This window comes from Stegodyphus dumicola, chromosome 2 (assembly GCF_044657685.1).
Source record: "Stegodyphus dumicola isolate Sdum_Otavi_A_Nest chromosome 2, ASM4465768v1".
NCBI classification, from domain to species: Eukaryota; Metazoa; Arthropoda; class Arachnida; order Araneae; family Eresidae; genus Stegodyphus; species Stegodyphus dumicola.
Window position 1 is genome coordinate 244,701,341 of NC_140769.1, and position 20,947 is coordinate 244,722,287.

The window sequence follows — 20,947 nt, forward strand, 5'->3', positions numbered from 1 at the left end:
CCTAATTCCAATCCAAATTTGCCTTCGGCTTTTAGAGAAATTATGTTTTAGTTCTGGTTTCGCCAGCAGATGGCGCCACTTGCTTATTCTTGTCCAGGCTTTCTTATCTTATCTAAACATTATTTCCTATCTTGTTCATTTGCGGTTTTGCAGCTGAAGATGATGGTTCGGTAAAACCATCGAAACTAGTCCTGTGAAAATTTTGTGAATTAACGCTGATTTTTGTTGTTTGACTTCTGAAAATTAATTCTTGAAGAATAAATCTCAGCTATCAAGAAAAGATTTGAATTTGAATTTGAATTGAGATTTGAATTTCAAGATTGTTTGACTTAATCGGCCTAATAAAACTGGCAGCGACCTTCGGGTCATTTTTGACTTGCCAATAAATTTCGCATAAGACATCGTTCTACAGTAGCAATCGTATCACAGTCATTCCAAATCAGAACACTGATTTTAACTATTTAGAATACGCGTGCTTTTATTTGTTATTTGTACGTAGTGTCTGATCTTCAAAACATTCTTTAGAAAACAAAATATTAATACATATTTTACAGTAAACATTATGAAATGAACTTCTGAAATAGCTGTAGGCTCACCACCGGCCGAAGAGTTAAGTCTTTGAACACTGGCAATTCGACTCGGGTTCGATTCCAAAAAAGCTAGTTACGTGGGTGTTTTTCGTGTTTTTCTCTATGTATATCGTAGATACGAACAAGTTGCCATGAGAAATTCCTCCAAGGAGGCATCTCTTTCCCTACGCAGATTGCCTTTGCATGCTTTGCACTAGTTATATAAACCAAACCAAAATTATTCTAAGGAAATGTACTTGGAAAAAGTGGATGAAACCATGTGGGAGCGTCAACAATTTAAGCAAATAAACGCGAGCAATAACTCTAAACGTTTGCTTTCTATCTTTAATATTGCGCTTAAATATTTATCTGCAGTTATTAATTTATTATTAATCAACCATAATCAGAGTTTATTTTTTAAACTTTTGTGACAACTATTTTAAATTTTACTCAAATTTAAACTTAACATAAATACTTTCCAACCTTCCATTTGATTCCCCTCACATATGTTATTCAAATTTTAAGGATGTGCAAGAGAGTTTAAACGCTAGCAATAACTGCATTTCGTACACTGTTGAACAAACTGCTGCCTTGCTGTTCGCATTTGCTAGCTCCAGTCAGCATTGCAAAGACTTTAGGGTTAGTTAGAGGCCGAATTGAGTCTGAGTCCGAGTTTAAAAGATGCCAAAAGCAGGAGATTTATTTTAGAGGATTTGATTTTAATCGTAGTAAATTTCAATTAATTACACAATTAATTAATTAAAATTAACTCACCTAATTGTTACTAACTATTGTCGATAAGTAATCGACCCTTTAGTTTTTGTAAATTTTCATTTTAGTTGCAAACCATCCAGAAGTGATGAAACAAAGTTTAATGAATTTTAATCTGTGCAATGTGAACATTAATCTGTGTTCATTATCGTCACTGTTCACTCACCGATATTTAATAAATAGCATTTAGAAGAATACTGTTAGATGAACATATAGCTTTTAAGAATACGTACATATTAGACACATATACAACGTATGTATGCAATTCCAATAAACATGAATTATAATTATAGTAATTACGTAAATTGTAAAAACACTGATATTTGATTTAAAGTGTTCATTTGTGAGCCATTATGCTTTAGATATGCATTCAGATTTCCATTCTGATCCGGATCATATAGCATTATTTACACCCCGAAAGGTATTCAAAAGCTGCCTTCCGAATAAGTAGCCTTGCAGGAGAATCAACCAGAAGAATCATCCAGCAGAAATTGATTAATATTCACTACACATAAGAAAACAATATTAAAAATCAATGCAGACAGCTTATATAGACGAGAATCAAATTTGGAATGAATTTACAGAGTTTATGTCTTACAGTGTTTAGAAGCCATTTCTAGGGTTTTAAGACCTAATTTAAAAGCTTTCCAACGGCCTTTTAATTCTACAAATGATTTACTTCTTTTCTATGCAGAGTCTGATAGCAAGACCCAAAATTTTTTACCTGTCGTCTAAAGTCTTTTTCACATTACAAATATTAATAAAATAAAATCCATTTTATTATTTATTATCAGCAGTATGCATTAGATTATGAGTAACACGTTCTCGGTGATAAGAGGTTTAAATAATAGATGATATCTGCCATTCCCGACTAACGCTTTCTAGTATATGTCCAAAGAATTTAAAGACTATGTGATGCTGAAAATAATGCGAGTATATTAAGAAATAAAAAAAAATTATACAATTATATTAGTAGTAATAATATGAATACGTCATTTATTAACGGCAAATTCACTTTTGTATTAATTTGCATTATTTGTATAAGCATTTTGCTTGTTGCAAACAAAATGTTTTTAGCACACAAACCATATTTTTACAAAGCCCAATGATTACTTTTTTTTAACTTAAACTGATAATGATCACTCACGTATAAATTCTAGACATATCTGAATCAAATTCGAAAATTGTCACATGATCCATGTTAGAAAGAATAAAATGTGAGCAAGGATGTAGAAACAGGCAAAAGCTAAATCATTCGAGTATTCCTGTAATTTTTTAAACGTGTTCTTTTATCGCGAAGTGAATTTGAGTGAGTTATCGTGAATTGTTTTTCTTTCTGCTATGTAAATGTTACACTGTTTTCGAAAAATTTTATACTTTACACTGAAACCCTACTTTGCACAATATGCAGTATGTGAATGTGCAGTGTCTGCATTCAGGGCTTTTATGCAGAATTTTAAGCACTTACTTTTCGCCAAGAATAAATATCTTACGAAACACAAGAGCGTCGGAACAAAAACTGCCATACCTAGGAAGCAAGATAACAAATGACATGTTCCAGTGTCTGAATTTGCAGTTTCTAAATCCCTTGTGCAAGAATTCTATATCCCCTCTTCTCCCTCTGAAATCAAGATTCACCTTGACCCCACCCTGTTTTCCCTAGCGCAGCTCATAATGGGATTCTGGGTCACGTTTCACCCGGAATAAGGATAACCAAGAATAAAACATTTGACGAATTTTATCATTTGGCGAAGCTCATAAAACTTCACTTTTGCTTTCGTCAAAATTTGATTTCGTATTATACTTTTATTCGTATTCATGGATAAATATCAAAAGGGAATCCTTTATTTTATTCACTGTTTTATTTATACAGCATTAGAGGAATATTTATACAACTTTATTTATACAGCATTACAGGATGTTCCATGAAAAACAGAATCTGAAGCAGATGAAAAACAAATGAACTTTAAGGTGATAATATATAGGATGGCTCAACATAAACCGAACATGGGAGACTTCACTTGTTTTGGGTTCGGTTTAGCTTGGGTCACCCGATGTACATATGTAGAATGTAGTTGTATTTACGAACTATAGGAACAGTGATATTGATGATAACGGTAGTGACATTTAGTAATTTAACGACAAAAACATGCGAACTTAATTAACACGAAGATAACACGTAAAATGAAATAATAAGAAAAAAAGTCTGTCCATGGCATCATAAAAACAGAATTAAGTGGAATCATATCATGAAAAGAACTCAGAGTTCTATTGGCTTTTCGAACTTCATCATCAATCCCATCTAGCATCTCGTCTGCCGAAAAAAAATGGTCGCGTGATCTTGCTGGTGAGCTCATTGTCATTATTACTTATAAAAAGGAGCAAATCACCACACGACCATTCTGCAGCACCGGACTTCCACGACTGGTTGAAGAAGACAAGAGATCTGGAAAAAGAAAAAACAAGCAGAAAAAGTGGGAAAAGCAAATCAATATCTTGGTGGCGAATGTTCAGTTTGTGCACCACTGTTTCATCTTATCAGCAGAGATTGACATTATGGTAGAGCCTTAAATGTTCTGGAAATAGGCATGTTTAGAGTGACAAGTGAACTGTAGCCACAAATGTCAGTTAAAATAAAAATGAAATTTAATCTGCCTCGACTGCCAAGATTCTTAGCCATTACGAATTTAAAATTTTAAGATTCTACGCAATCAAAATTCTTCCTGTTCAGTATGGATCTAAGTTCTACGCCAAACAATACTGCTACGTCTTTGTCTCTTTTTATCATATATATATATATATATATATATATATATATTATTTGCCCTCGAAATTATTTATTATTATTTGCCCTGGCCTTTTTTTCTTGATAGGAAAAACAGCAAAGGTCTGAAGAAGAGTTTGCTAAAGTCCAAAACAAAAACCACGCTACAATATCGACTCCAAACTCGCTACAGCACGTTTTCTAACACTTAATGCTTTTTCAATACAATATTTGTTCTCTATTTTAAACTTTGCATGTTCCAAAATAAATATAATCAAACTATTCCTTATAATAAATTATAATATACTATTAACTTATAATAAATATGATCAAACTATTCAGTTTATTCAAAGCCATTAACCAGTAACTCACATAATGAAGCGAACACTCTTCAGATGCTTTGGCACAAGATGTCTTTTGTTACAATGTTTTGTTTTAAATGAAAATACATCACAAAATTTGATGTGCGCATTTAAAAATTATTACATTTTTAGCAAAATGACAGTTCCATATGGTGTGTTGTGCATTAACACAGCTAAGGCGTTTCAAGTTCACCATGCTCTATTTAATACAGTTTATCAAAGAATCATAAGTCGAAACAACTATGCAATTTTTATTTAACAAGTAAGAGAATTTTGCTTAACTGAAATATAACACAAATTAAATTAAACAAGCTTCACAGATATTTAAAGTTGAAGATGTTGAAAACGAACTTACATAAACTTATTCATCAATCTTCAGGCTGACCTATTAGGCAACAGTCGTAGGAGTATATCCGAAGAGGAAGGTTTCATAGCTGAAAAAAAATGAAATGACTTACACTCAATAAAGTATTTCTCCCGCCTTCTTAACATGCCTTCGTGGTGTAATGGTCAGCACACTCGTATTCGAGAGGTCCGAGGTTCGAGTCCCAGTGAGGGCGTTGCACATTTTTCATTTTTCATGCTTCCAAAAATCCTAATGTCTTCGCAAGTCTTAACTCAGGTACGATCCATAAGGTGAATCATCTCTCGCTAATATATAGTTTGGCGTAGGTTCGTTTTTGAGCTTTCCAATTTCATTACGCAAAAGAAACACTAATTTATTCTAATATTGCCCTGTTTTGCTGATGAAACTCATACCAATTGTAAATCCTGCGAAATTGAAGTTTAGTTCTAGGAATTGATTTAGCTATAATATCCGCACCCATTTGCATTGTTGAAAGATAAAATAATTTTACAATGCTTTTGTTATGCAAGTCGCGCGTACCATGAAATTTTATGTCAATGGGTTTTGTAACCAAACTGTGCTTTTCCGATTCTGCAAGTTTTATTGCTGATTGATTGTCTTCAAAAACATTTTCGATGAAATATCGTGTAGATTAAAATCTTCTGTTAGTTTTAACAATTAAGGTATTAATTCTTTCGTAGCTTACGAAAATGCAACATATTCAGCTTCTGCTGAGGATAAAAAGGCAAAAGTTTCGTTTTCTTGAAAACCAAGAAATATAATTACTCCTTACTGATATTGCACTTCCTCATGAGGATTTTCTCTCTTCAGTATCTTATCCGCAATCAGCATCTTAAACTGTAAGATTAGGTTCTTCACTCGGCAAAATATGCAGAGATATATATTTTGTTGAGTTTAAATGAGTAATGATTTTTTTTACAGCATTCCAGTCCTTTTGACGTGGATTATTACATTTTCTACTAAGTATGTAAAATGAACCTGCGACATCTGCTCTTGTGACAGGCGACATACATTGAGGGTAGAAAATATTCATACATAAAGTGCTATGGAATGCTTTGATAAAAACTATAAACTAAAGTTTCGCAATAAGTAATTTAAAATGTTGAATGAAATATACTTTAATATTTCTATGTGAAATTTACATGAAAATAAATGCATGCATAAGTGAGACATTTACAAAATAAAAACAGTCTGTGGTGTAAAAAATATTTATACATTATTCCCCATAATGTTCAGTATTTTCACAAATATAGTTAAACTTATACCTTGTAGGATATCTTTTAGCTTGAATAACGGCTTCGAGTTTCTTTGACATTGATTCAATCGAATTTGTTACTAAGATATGGACTCTCATTCTTGTTTAAAAGCAGTTATTATGTCATTTTTCTTAGTAATGTGCGTCGATCTAACATTTTTATCAAGAGTTTCCCACATAAATTCTTAGTGGGACTGAGGAGAAAATTTTATAAACTTTGATGTGTAATACATAATCCAGAGCTGTGTATTTAGGGCTGCATTCTTGGGGCATTATCATACATGAAAACATATTAACTCCACAATTGAGCGTGGTCTGCATACTAAAACTCCAATCTCATTGTAAAATTTACCATCTTTACAAAGCTTTAAGATTCTAATTCTTTTTTGAAAACTCTAGTTTCTTTACCTTTACGATCCATATTAAAATTTTACGTTTCTTATAATAACATTTTAAGTTAGATAAATGAAGTCATTATCAACGAAAAACCGACTAAACCAATTAGAAAATACTACTAAAATTTTGCTTTTATTTGATGTACGAATACTTTTTATGGCCAATAAATCCCCAATTTTTAGCTTCCTATATATATATATTTAAAAGCTAATTCAATATCTTTTCCTTATCGTTTTTTGCACTCGTATTTGGTAAACGTTTTTTATTAGTTACTGCACTTTGAAGAATTTTCCACACAATTAGCGCTCCGAGACAATAGTTCTTTCGCGAAACCATTCTTGTACGGATAATGTCTGCACTCACTGTATACTCACTGACATCCAGGAGTTTGGCGAAATTCATCATTTGAAGGTAGAAGATTTTCTTCTTTGTTTAGACTGTAATAATTTGTTTCCTTTGGTTTACTAGAAGGTGTTTCTTCTTCAGTTGAAATTGCTTGACAAATTGGTTTATTTTATTTTTCTGAGTTAAGAGAACTTCCATCTTGCTTTCGATTAATATTCGGGGCTAAGAAATACTTAGCTCCACCAAGATGTGTTATTTGATAGCTTTGTAAAGACATTAGGGTTTTTTTTTTTTTAAGCAGGCAAGATGAAAAATGAGAAAACGTCTTCGCCGGGAATCGAACCACGGACCTCTGAAATACCGGCTCAGTGTGCCGATCATTACACGACGAAGGCACGCTAGAAAGGCGGTAGAAATACCTTATAGCTTTTCTTAAAATCGTTAATTACTTTGTAGAGACATTAGGTTAATTGGAAACAGGAGAGATGAAAAATGAGTAACGCCTTTGCCGGGAATCGAACCACGGACCTCTGAAATACCGGCTCAGTGTGCCGATCATTACACGACGAAGGCACGCTAGAGAAATACCTTATAGCTTTTCTTAAAATCGTTAATTACTTTGTAGAGACATTAGGTTAATTGGAAACAGGAGAGATGAAAAATGAGTAACGCCTTTGCCGGGAATCGAACCACGGACCTCTGAAATACCGGCTCAGTGTGCCGATCATTACACGACGAAGGCACGCTAGAAAGGCGGTAGAAATACCTTATAGCTTTTCTTAAAATCGTTAATTACTTTGTAGAGACATTAGGTTAATTGGAAACAGGAGAGATGAAAAATGAGTAATGCCTTTGCCGGGAATCGAACCACCGACCTCTGAAATACCGGCTCAGTGTGCCGATCATTACACGACGAAGGCAAGCTAGAAAGGCGGTAGAAATACCTTATAGCTTTTCTTAAAATCGTTAATTACTTTGTAGAGACATTAGGTTAATTGGAAACAGGAGAGATGAAAAATGAGTAACGCCTTTGCCGGGAATCGAACCACGGACCTCTGAAATACCGGCTCAGTGTGCCGATCATTACACGACGAAGGCACGCTAGAAAGGCGGTAGAAATACCTTATAGCTTTTCTTAAAATCGTTAATTACTTTGTAGAGACATTAGGTTAATTGGAAACAGGAGAGATGAAAAATGAGTAATGCCTTTGCCGGGAATCGAACCACGGACCTCTGAAATACCGGCTCAGTGTGCCGATCATTACACGACGAAGGCACGCTAGAAAGGCGGTAGAAATACCTTATAGCTTTTCTTAAAATCGTTAATTACTTTGTAGAGACATTAGGTTAATTGGAAACAGGAGAGATGAAAAATGAGTAACGCCTTTGCCGGGAATCGAACCACGGACCTCTGAAATACCGGCTCAGTGTGCCGATCATTACACGACGAAGGCACGCTAGAAAGGCGGTAGAAATACCTTATAGCTTTTCTTAAAATCGTTAATTACTTTGTAGAGACATTAGGTTAATTGGAAACAGGAGAGATGAAAAATGAGTAACGCCTTTGCCGGGAATCGAACCACGGACCTCTGAAATACCGGCTCAGTGTGCCGATCATTACACGACGAAGGCACGCTAGAAAGGCGGTAGAAATACCTTATAGCTTTTCTTAAAATCGTTAATTACTTTGTAGAGACATTAGGTTAATTGGAAACAGGAGAGATGAAAAATGAGTAACGCCTTTGCCGGGAATCGAACCACGGACCTCTGAAATACCGGCTCAGTGTGCCGATCATTACACGACGAAGGCACGCTAGAAAGGCGGTAGAAATACCTTATAGCTTTTCTTAAAATCGTTAATTACTTTGTAGAGACATTAGGTTAATTGGAAACAGGAGAGATGAAAAATGAGTAACGCCTTTGCCGGGAATCGAACCACGGACCTATGGATTACGCGCCCAGCTTGCAGACCACCACATCACGAAGGCATGCTAAGAAGGCGGGAGAAATACCTTATAACTTGAAGAATTAGTCCTTCTTCTGTAGAACTTTTCAGAATACCCGTTATAACGGGAATAGTCGTAGATGAAAGTTGCAAAATATGTTTTCTCTTTTAAGTCGTTAACTTCCATTTGGCCCACATAGTCTGTTTGTATTAAATCTCTCGGATTCTTACATCTAAAACCCGTTTTGGGATAAGGTTTTTCTGTTAGTTTTGCTTTTATACAAGTCGAACATTCAACATCATGAGAGTATTTCCTAAGCTTAACGTCTACCAGGTCATTTTTTCCAAGTGTTTTAATCACATCTGTATTTCTGTAGCATAACCGCTCAGTCAAACTTGAAATGGGATTCCGCGTTTTATCGCTATCTCCGGATAATAAGTTAGCGATTTTCGAACATTTATATGTTTCTAAGAGTAGTTCATGTCGAAATATCACTTGAGGCACAGATAGGCAATGTATAGCAAGATAGAAGGAAGCATAACCGCTGATGATATTTTAGTACGTGGTTTATAATTATAACATGAAATAGCATAAGGTAAATACGTTTGCTTGTAAATTGAGCTTGCAGTCAACTTATATAAACCTTGTTGAGCGTTTTCCATGGTCTATAAGAGTGTTGTTTCTTTTAACGGTACCCTTATTACTATCAAATGTATTCTTTATTCGTACACAGCTGAATAGAAAGCAAATTACTTTTAAACCTGGTACATACAATATATTTTTAACATTTTTTCATGGTAATCTGACCATTTAGATTTTGAACTTTGACATAGCCGTCACTAGCACTATAAGAATATAATTTTAGTACCATTTACTACATTTACTGTTTACTTATCTGAGTCATTTTAACTGAGAAAAAAAATTCATATCGTTTGTCGTTTAAGTTGAGGCTCAAGAATCGATAACCCATTCCTGCGTTTTTGACTTATGTTTCGCCTTTAGAACATGAGTAAACTTGTAGGGATTTATATTTATTTTAAATAACCAATTTAAGTTCTTTCCAATAAGCTTTCATTTCCCTAATTGTTAATGCCAGAATATTTAAATCTGTTAGTGAGCGTGAAGTAATGCAAATTTTACGTTGAGGAGAAAAAGGTCTAAATACTGTAGTCTAGAGGGAAATGAGAGTTTTGGACATTCGCTGTCACCTCTGTAGCGTGAGCTTCTATTTCTGCATTTATTGCTGGTTTACGTGGTATAACAGCGATTACTTTGCTGCCACTAGATTCCGACGTGGTTTTAAGTAACAGGAGTTTCTGAGCCCTGTAGCGTAATTTCTACTACTCGTTAATATCTTTGAGTTTTTAGTTTAGTTCTTGTTATTTCAGTTACCGCCCGAGTGAGGCGTAGTGTGTTAGCGTCACTTTGACGCATTGTGAATTTAAAGAGTTTAATAAAGAATAATTTAAATCCTTCTCCTGTGTAGTTCCTATACGCACTTAGTACACGTACAGTTGTCACTTAGAAGATAAGCAAGTGGTTCTTACAAACTGAACTTGCGAATTCTCACTTTTAACACTTTTCTTAAGATACTTACTTCCTTTAATGTGTTTTGTTTTTATGTTTTCTACACATTGCGAGTTTGCTATTTGTCATATATTACTTTTAATAATTTTGAGAATATTTTCTCACTCCGCTGTTATTTACATCTTTTTTCAGGGAAGTCCTGGCGTTGCGTTTTAAATGAAAACAATCATTTATTGTATGCTTATTTCTATTACAATATCGTATAACATTATACTTTGATTTATCTTCGCTTTTACCTTTTACGGCAACTGACTCATATTTTTGAACTGTTTAGTTTCCATTTAGTACGCGTTTTTTAAGGCAAATTAGAAGTCTGAACTAATTTTCCGCTCGGAAAAACCATGGAAGACAGCCATGCAAGCCAGCTTAGCTGAATTAGAATTCGAGTCGAATTACTAGTATGTTCATTTGTTACTGATAAATGTATAGGTGACCTATTCATGAAAATGACACAAAAAAGGAAGGCTTTTCTTTAAATTCTTTCTTTTACAAACCATTTCTACAAAACGGAGTAGATAAACACTTTCCAAAAAAAGCATGTAAAAATTAAGCAGAAGCATTACCGCAGACTGGTGCTAATTTTACAGAAAATTTTCTTGATATTGAGAGAAAATTCGAAAGAACTAAGATGGTAGCATACAAAGAGCATACATTGAAGACGGTACAAACTTAAAAATATGGAACAAATCGTATAATTAATTTTATTTATTTATTTCCAAACTAACTCTAAGCTAATATTTTATCATTATACACTTGCCCTCTATGATAAAAATCTAAATAATGTCTGATTTCACCACTATAAGTTCTCCTCTGGCTATACTTCATAGCCCAAAGCCCACCTGTTTAAACATTTTGCACGAGAGAATGGAATAAATATTACTTTTTTTAGCCATAACCTATTTAATCTCCTGCTGCCACCCTATTTTTGGGAAGTTATTAAGAAAACAGAAAACGGAAAGAAGGCTGCCCACAAAGCTAAAATCCTTGCTGAAACCTTTAGTCGAAGTGTATGCTTCACCTTCAGAAGTTCGTTACTCTATATTTAGTTCTTCAGATAAAATATATTGTAATATTTCAAATTATAAAACCCCTTATTATAAAACTTTATATCTTCTGTAACCATTTCTACTTAGGTAAATTTTAATTTTCGGTTAAATACAGAAAAGAAACATATCGTATCTGAACGGTTAAATACAGAAAAATTACCGTACATCATTGAAACTTTGAAACATTGAAACATCATTGAAATACCTAATTCTACAATACAAGTGTAAATCTCAGGTTTATAGAACATGTTATGTATATTATTTCTGTTTCCAGTCAAGCAGGCCTGATATCATAAAAAATGTGGAAAATTAAATAGATTAGTTTCCCTTTTCCATCACATTCCTTAGATCTTACTTCGATTATGAAACTATGGAATGCTTTTTTATGCCTGGACAAAAACAAAAGAGTTAAAATGTCGTTGAGAAGCCAGTAATAGCATTTTTGTCAAATTGATGTATTTACTGTAGATTTAAATATAAGCCTGCGCACGATGGTTTAGAAGCTTGAAAACTGTGGATCGAGTTTAGATGAAGGAATTGCGAGTCGTCGTATTGAGACTAGAATACAAGAGCGTTACTCTATCCCAGTTCATAGATTTAAGCAGCATACATTCTGTAGAAGAGAGATTGCACAATCCATAGCTGTTAGCATTCCCCGTCGTATACGGGAACATTTAGATGCCCTTACATTAGCACAGACAATTTTTCACGGACTGGTTGAAGAAGGTTTACAGATAAACCAACCTTTGCAAAGATTGCCACTAAACATGAACTGTTTTCGTGAATGCTTACAAAACGTTCGTATGAGAGATAACTGGAGTGGTGAATAGCCTGGCTTGTTTTCAGTGATGAATCTGTCTACTGTGTGAGTAGCTGGATGCTATGTGACAATCAACCTGACCCTTTTACCATATTGAAAGTCACACAACTTGTCAGAGTAGAGGCATTGCTTGATTATAATCGTCATTAAAAACCGATTAGTTCAAGTAAGTACATCGAGTAACATTATGGCACACGGATGTCTTAATGAAGGCTGTAGCGTGCCGTATTATCATTTATTCAGATTATACCAAATGACATTTTCCGGTATAATTCTAGAGGACTAAACACAACTAACATTTACAAGGTTTCGAAGTCATTCTTAACCAACATGATCTTCAGTTTTGTCATCAATGGAAATTTTAAAATATAGTTGAATAAATGATTTCAAACGCTCTCGAAAGCAGTTTTAACTCTGGATTTTTATTAATATCATATGATTCACGGTGTCCCAAAAGGGAAATGAAGAACTCATTGAATTAATGCCACTCTGAGTTAATGACTGCATCAATCAAAATAATAGCCCTGCTCTCTACCGATCATTCTAAAAATATGCATACTGAATGTGATTAATTGTTTGAATAAGTTTTTCAAAACTTTATTCTCAACCTATATATTAAATTTTGTTTCACTCTTTCATACTGTGGCACTTTCTTTATAAGGTAGAGTAGGTGTTCAGTATTAGTTCTAATATAATTTTTCTGCTATTATTCATCTGCAGCATAATAACAGAAGCTAAGAAAAGATAGGCTGTATAAAAAATTCATCTCACCAAGAACGTCAGCATTAATAACGCCAGAAATTGGAAATTTAGTATGCAGGAAGCATGAAATTTTCTCAGTTACAAAGTAATCCAACGCATGGCGTAGGAAAAATAAATGTAACCATTAGGCAGGTTAGCAGACGGTTGGTCCATCTCTGACTTAGAAACACGTTTCGATTTAATCCGACGTACCCTGGAATCATAGATATTCGAATGGAGGATAAACTTTTTATGGCATCTAAATGGACAGCAGTTAGGGGCTAAAATGTCCACAGTCTGAAAAGGTCATAATGGCGGACCATCAAACCCCAAATGTATCCAAACGGTGAGTGGTTTAGAAATCTGGATGGCATGACACACATGTAGACATTCCATAACGAGAAGTGGCACGTGTGATCGAGAATAACCCTGCTGGAAGATCATTCCGAGAGTAATAGGAAGAATGGCAGCAGAACAGGGAATAAGACAACCTTGACGTTGCGTTATGCGGAGAAGATATTTGGAGAAATATCCAAAGAAGCCCGGCTTAAAACAGCATGACATCCCACATCATCACACTGCATTAATGAGCATATAGCCGCTAGAGGAGTCATCCGAACACACGCATGCATTGGTCGTCGTAATTATAATACGGATGCCTTACATATGATACCTCTTAAATCCGACCGTATCCAGTTTGCTTGATTCTGGTAGCAATAGCGTCGCTGTAGATGAAATATAAAGCCCAAAGCTAAATGATGTAGTTGACCATGTGAACCAAGGTTCCGTTCTCATACTCATCGACATATGCTCTGAATGGTCCCAGGACTCCAATTATTCATCCAATTATTATTAGCAAATTATCTGGTGTTGTGATTGCCGACTGAATGATCGTCCGATTTTCACGGACTCTTGAACTCTCTTGGAAAATCTACTGCCTGCTTATTGCTGCGCAGTCACCTCAGTGGGATCCACTATCGCTAGCATTATCTTACAAACCCATCTCTTCAACCCATATATATTATAATTTGACGGTAATACCGGCCTTAGGAAAACTGAAGGCACGTTTCTGTCCTTCGGTCGCATATGCTAGTAGTGGACAGGGATTCGGCTTCCTGGCATTTTTATCATCTGTAATGCTTTATGTACTTGAAACGTTGTGCATCCTGTGCACAGTTTTGTCCCTGTCATCTCCCAGCGGGCGTTATATACACCTATTTGTATGCATCCATTGTTACTTTAGTTGTTAGTGCGAATGTATTTACAACTACTCACCTGTATATCCAGTCGCAGGGCTGTTTGCATACGTGATTTTGTGCCGATCAGAATATTCCTTCTTTTGGTGCCTTGGATATTTTGTTTTTGTTATTATTATTGTTTTCTTAGAAGGTAATAGAAAGGAGAAACTATTACACTTGTTTCTTAAAACGGACATGTGTTTGGTTGATATTAAACATCATTTATTCATAATAACAAGTTACAAATCGAGTTTCGGCAAATGGTTCTGAATATAGGTTACGTTTATTTATTCTTTAACCTGTTTCAAAAGATATAAATTTTTACACAATGCCGTGTTTATATATATTACATATACATTGTTATTTCACACATACAAATTACCTAGTTGTTTCTTGTGTTAAGCACTACTTTTCAAAACAATTTTAAAACAGGATCATTTTCTCTTGGAGTTAAGGTAACTTTCCATTAATTTTTTAAGCCCGATTAATGAAAATAATTATTAAATTTATGATATTGTCAAATATGAGTTGGACTCATTTAGGAATAAAACATCAAGAATTTCTGGTAAAATTTCTTTTTTTTTTTTTTTTCAAATATATTTTTCTACCATTTTTTTTACTATTAGTATGCGTTAGGTAGAATTAATTAATATAATTAATAATACTAACTAACAGTATTAATTACATGTGATTAGTTGTAGCGTTGTACTGGTTCTGGTAATGTTAACTAGTCCAATAACTCTGACAGACGTAAAGCGGATCATCGCTAGGTCTGAAGTAACTACAAAGTTGTGAGAAGGTTTAAATAACCTTTTTATTTAACACAGAATTTAGAACATAAGTGCACTCGCTTGTGCAGCAGTATCATCCACAACTCGTGGAGATTGCAACTAAATAGAACAGTAAAATTTAAGTTAAACGTTGAACAGTAGTCAAGCACGACGCAATTAAATATTACTAGAAGCTGGCTCAGTAAGTCTCCGGGAGGGTCAAAATCAAAGTATCAGCAGACATAGAACGCAAAAGAGAATTACAACTAATCAAAATCGTAAAAACAACCTTGTATTTAGCGTAGGTATAATGAAACACTCAATCGATTTCGAGGGCAGCTAAGAAGAAAATAAAGGAGAAAAAGTCTCAGAAACATGTGGTCCTTATCAGCACTGCACGTGGTTATGACTGGATTTTTAATCAGAGTTGCACTGGCCGCCTACTTTTACTGAGCCAGGCTATCTGATCAAGCATAAAGGACAAGAAAAATTAGCGAAGTTAAAATAGGGAGCGAGGGGCAAATGCACCTTCACGCTCAAAATCTGAACTTCAAATAATGGAAAGCAACCACTGAACGGACTTTTATACCCTCTCAAGGGTATAAAAATTTTTTGTCATGCTGTTTTATAGCCGGGCTTCTTAGGATATTTCCCCAAATATCTTCTCGGCATAACGCAACGTCAAGGTTGACTTATTCTCTGTTCTGCTCCCTATTTTAACTTCTCTAATTTTTCTTGTCCTTTATGCTTGAACAGATAGCCTGGCTCAGTAAAAGTAGGCGGCCAGTGCAACTCTGATTAAAAATCCAGTTATAACCACGTGCAGTGCTGATAAGGACCACGTGTTTCTGAGACTCCTTCTCCTTTATTTTCTTCTTTCTCCTGATGAGGAGGGACATTTAGCTGCCCTCGAAATCGATTGAGTGTTTCATTATACCTACGCTAAATACAAGGTTGTTTTTACGATTTTGATTGTCACATTAGCGTGTTTCTCTTCTAGTCTAGAATTACAACTATTAGAGCTGCCAGGAAAATAAAACGTAGTGTGCACACAAAGCCAAAGTAAATTTATTTTGTTTAAATACTATAAACAATAAAAGCATTCCTGTAATATCAGCTCATTTGAAAGCTAATTCTTTATATTATAAGAAATTTTAAAATAATCAGAAGTATGCGAATAGTTTCTGAAAGAAATGGAATTAACTGGTTAATCTTATTTTCATAGTTCAATACTATTATAGGAAATAAGAAAAAATATTCTAATCCGCTAGTATAATATATATTATATTTGGTGATAGGCTGGAACTTAACTAACTTTTAAATACATACCATTTAATGATAATAGCATAATAATAAAAAAAGTAAATAATACAGAACAAAAATCTGAAAAGCTTTCAGATTTTATATTTCTCCAAAAGGGGTGTTTTTTAACGTTTTGTGTGCTACCTTTATTTATTAAATATCATGTTCATCGCACTTAAATCATAAAATTCAATTCAACAGCAATATCGCAAAATAATTTGAAAAGAGCATACCTTTAGAATTTCCGACACGCAGGCTCGCGCGATGGAGATAATGTTTCTTCGTACAGTGTTGCCATTGCTCGCTTTGAAATCGTCGAGTTTCTTAATAAAAAACTCATAAATGCTTTACAAAATATGACATAGATAATAAACCAAATTCTAAATTTGGGCTTCCAGATGCCCATTATTTGGGTGGAGACGTATGTTGTTCAAATTCTAATGGGTCTAGGTACCGTTGTTTATTACAATGCGAGAAACATACATACATTTAAGCAAATTCTTCATTACTTAATTTCTTTTATTGTAACTAATTAACCGTATGGTAGACGCCTAGCGCCCACGTCCCCCGTTTCTTATCCTTATCCTTCTGGGCTAACTCCTTTTGGGCTAATAACACTTACAGGCTATTCGTTTAAGCAATTTTTAACAGGAGAAAATTATTATTCTACAATTATTAAATATTATGAAAAAATATAGAAAAACTTGTTTGATAAAAATCTGAAAATTATGTAAAAATGAGCGGAGAATAATTAAAAAGTTTAGGAATAAATAGTAACATCTGCGTTTTGTAATTAGTAATTCGTATTTTGAGAAATTGTTTCCATCTGCTTGCATTTCGAAACGAAATGTTGTATAATGAACATATTTTATGTTTAAAAAGTTCATCCTGACGTTTCAACCAAACGGATCTAATACAGTTATAACTTCGTTCGAGAGTTTTTATTAGTTATGAATAAAGTCTCAGATTAAAAACGATTTTACGAAGAAAAGTCACCAGGTCAAGTCTATTAATGATAAAGATTGATACTATAAAACGATTCTGAGTTTAAACCCTGTTTAACCAAAACCGGCTTAAAACGTTGGAGGAGATTAGTACTGAAACCTTAAGTACAAAAAAATAGAAGTTTTTTGAATATTTTTTTTCTCATCGTTTCATTGATCCTTTCATCCTTCAGATGAATATTAGCATATTTTATAATGTGAATCGCAATAAATATTGTATTAAAAAAAGACTGTAAAGGAGGCTTTTCCGTAAGTGATGTTCTAGTAGTATATTTTTTTATGAAGTATGTCAATTAAAATATTCGTACCCGCTAAAAGGCCATCTCGACGGTTATGGCGGTTAATGGAGGCTTACGGCATAAACTGTTCGACCAAGATTTGAGTTCAGACAAAGTACAGATTTTCGATTGTATTTTTGTGCAATAGGAAAGCTTAAAATGAGATCAGATGTGCGTTTCTCTTCTTCAAAAGTAAAAAGGTTTTGCTGTTAAAAGACTTACACAAAATCGACAGAGTTTTATTCTAAATTTAAGCCAATCAAAAGTTTCCTTCTTTATTTAGTTTAAAATCCTATTTGAACTTATTTATCCTATTTTTATTTATTTAAAATTCTCTTGCAATTAATTTCACTATATTTCAGCAGTTTATGTGCTCTGGCAAGTGATAGAGAACGCTGCGATTCACTTCAAGGCGAGGCTTTGCTTTGGAACTTGAGCCATACCATACTACAAAACCAGGAACTGCTGAAATCGTGGAACATAGTGGACATTTCCTGTTCGTACATTTAGAATTAAATTATGAGTTAAATATAGCGTTTACAAGTTCATTATAAAAATGTATGCGAAACATCTGCCTTCAAAAATTAAAATGTATGCAAGTTTAAGATCGTCTGCAACTAATAAGAAATGATATTTAAAAGAACTATTATAATTATGAGCTTTGAATTTTACGTTTATCTGTGCCTATAGATAAATAAGGTTAGCTGAATGTGAGCCAAAGAAAAGGATATTTGTTGACTACTGTAATTAATCTTTTGCATAATTCCTTATTTTATCTTTTAACTTTCTAAAGTTAGGTTAGCTGTATAAATCCGAAAAGTTTAGTCAACAGATAGGAATAAAGACTTCTAATTTTTCTTTAGTGTTTGATTTAACACTAAAGAAAATTATTAGTCTTGCAAGAGATATGTCTGGTAGCGCTCTCTCATTTCATTATTTATTTGGGATAACTTTTGAAAAGGTCTACAGATCTTTACAGGTTTAATCATGTATATCTCTTTTTCAACCAAATAATGTTTCATCCGAGTCACCCGTTAGGTAACAATAGTATTTTTTCACCTGTCAGTTTTTGATGTCCTCGTTTAACAATGGGCTTACATAGTATAGTTTGGTGTTCAACGGTTTATTTATTTATGTGATAGAAGAAAAGTTGCAAAATGAAGTTCGCGAGACCTTTTTATTGCTAATCTCTCACGATGTTTATAACGCAAAATAGCAAAACTAAAATAACGTTTCTAATTTATTCTTTTCTATGGTAGTATTTATTAGCCATGCAAGTTTATTTATGAATGCTAAGAGCGTTCATTAAATACGTCCTTATTGCACTGTTGCATTATATGAATGTGATTAGATATTTTTTTTTGTTCTGTCTGTATCATAAACTCATAGAAAGGGTAAAATTTAGAAAACTATTTAATAAGTTCATTTAGGAAAATATCTGGAACAATTCTCTTTAAAAATATTCTTTAAGACTTAAAGTTCCAAAATCAAAATTCTACATATAAATTACCTCATTTGCTGAATTAAGACCCCTCGAATACAAGACATTCTTTGTATTTTACAGAATTTACAAGGTAAATATTTAGTCTTGCACCAAAAAAAAAGTAGTTTCTTTCTTTTCGTGGTCTGCCTAAATTGTTTTATCTGTTTTGTTTGAGCAAACAAACTTTTAAATGAATTAAATTTGTTATGTCTTGTTTGCCAAATAGAAATAGCAACATATTTCTAATTGCTTGCATTTAAATTAAGTCTAAGCACTTTTTCTTTTACAAAGGTTTACTTTATTTTAATTGTTAACAATATTTCGTTACTTCGCTGGTTAATAAATTTAATGTTTAGATTTAATTAATTTTTGCACACATTTCAATCTGTTGTTTTTCTTTTAAATTTTATTGTATGTTGTTTTTCTTTTGAACTTTGTATATGTTGTAGAACATATATATTATGTTGTATTTGTAGAGAACAACATTAGATTACTCATTTTTGCCCCGTTATTTTACTAAATTTATTTAATAACTCAAATGGGTAAAGGAAAAAATTTGAAAGAAAAATTAAGAGGACAAATCAAAGATATTATTAAAAATACTGACCTGAAACAAAAGATATTGCTAAAAAAAGGTTGTAAGTGCTATCAAAAGGAAAAACGGAATTACAAAAAGCGAAAATTTCTCACCTAAAATTTAAAGATATCCTCCAAATGAGAAGACAGGAAACTTACAAGAATGAATCTTAAAAATCGTAGATTATCATTCACACAATAACTATTAAATAGGTCATGACATGTCAGCTAGCACCAATACTGTAAGAAGACACCTTCGGAAAGCTGGATAAAGACCTTGTAGATCACATAGAAAACCTAAACTGGAACTTTCCATGATAAGGAAACAGTTTTCTTGGCCAAATTTTATGCCACGTAGACTTCTCAAGAATGGAGCTAAGCATTTATTCAAAATTTAATTATTTTTTGTGCGCAAACTCATTTTGCTAATTCTTAAATCTTTTGAAACCTCTTATTCTCTTGCTTCCTAAATGAGAAATATTTCATTCATTTTTTTAAAATATTTTTTGCCAGTAAGATCTTTTTTTCGGGGGGGGATTGAAACTTGAGTTCAAATATTTTTTGATAGTGTTTAACTTGTTCGTACTAAGAAAAAGCAAACAAAGAAGGTGCGTTTTACCTTAGGTAAAGCATTCTCTCTCTTTAATGATTTGAAGCTAAATATCTTTTTATGGTTCTGTACACAACAAAACATTGAAAAGGAGTGTAGCTGATAGATAATATAGTTATTCTTTGATGATTAATTCTACATCTAGTATAATAATTATTCTCTTTTTTCTCATTCTGCAGTTACATTTCTCAGATAACCTGCTTTTAAGATCCCACCGTATTTTAAAATAGAAATATAGCAAAACTAGATAATCTTATTTTCAAGCAAATTTAGCATAATGTTCCTGTGAGTTTATATTATACAAGGAATCAAAAACTTATATTATTACCTTCACAAAATACTTTTAAAAAAGTAAATAAATGTTTATAAGCATTTTATGCTTCTTTCAGTATTTTATACAAACCCCTTAAGAAAACTATGCCTTACAAAAGATATGTTATCACAGAAGAGATTAGATAGAGCTAGAAACAGAGAAAAGCATGACGAAACGTGTTTGCACATGTTTCAAAAAGATGTATTAGAAACTTTTTAATAGAAATCATAAAATATTCAGTTTTGAAATTTCCTGTTTTAGAACTTTAACTCGGAGAATGTTGTATTGCGTGTATTTAAACCAGCTGTGATTTGTAAACAGTTACCACAGAACATGAATTCAACATTGCTTATTATTCAAGAACATTTAGAACATAAATAATATGTAACGAAATGTATATTGCA

At 33.2% G+C, this 20,947-nt stretch overlaps 1 long non-coding RNA gene across 4 annotated transcripts in view; it reads right to left on the reverse strand.

The window, feature by feature from the left end:
* Positions 1-3,192: 3,192 nt before the first annotated feature.
* The window catches only part of LOC146998916 (uncharacterized), a 60,759-nt gene continuing 43,004 nt past the window's right edge, over positions 3,193-20,947 (reverse strand). For all 4 annotated transcript variants that reach the window (XR_015039362.1, XR_015039359.1, XR_015039361.1 and 1 more), the window contains exons 2-3: positions 4,822-4,900; positions 3,193-3,786 (exon numbers count right to left, since the gene is read on the reverse strand). This is a non-coding gene — a long non-coding RNA (uncharacterized LOC146998916). The remainder of the gene's footprint in view (positions 3,787-4,821; positions 4,901-20,947) is intronic.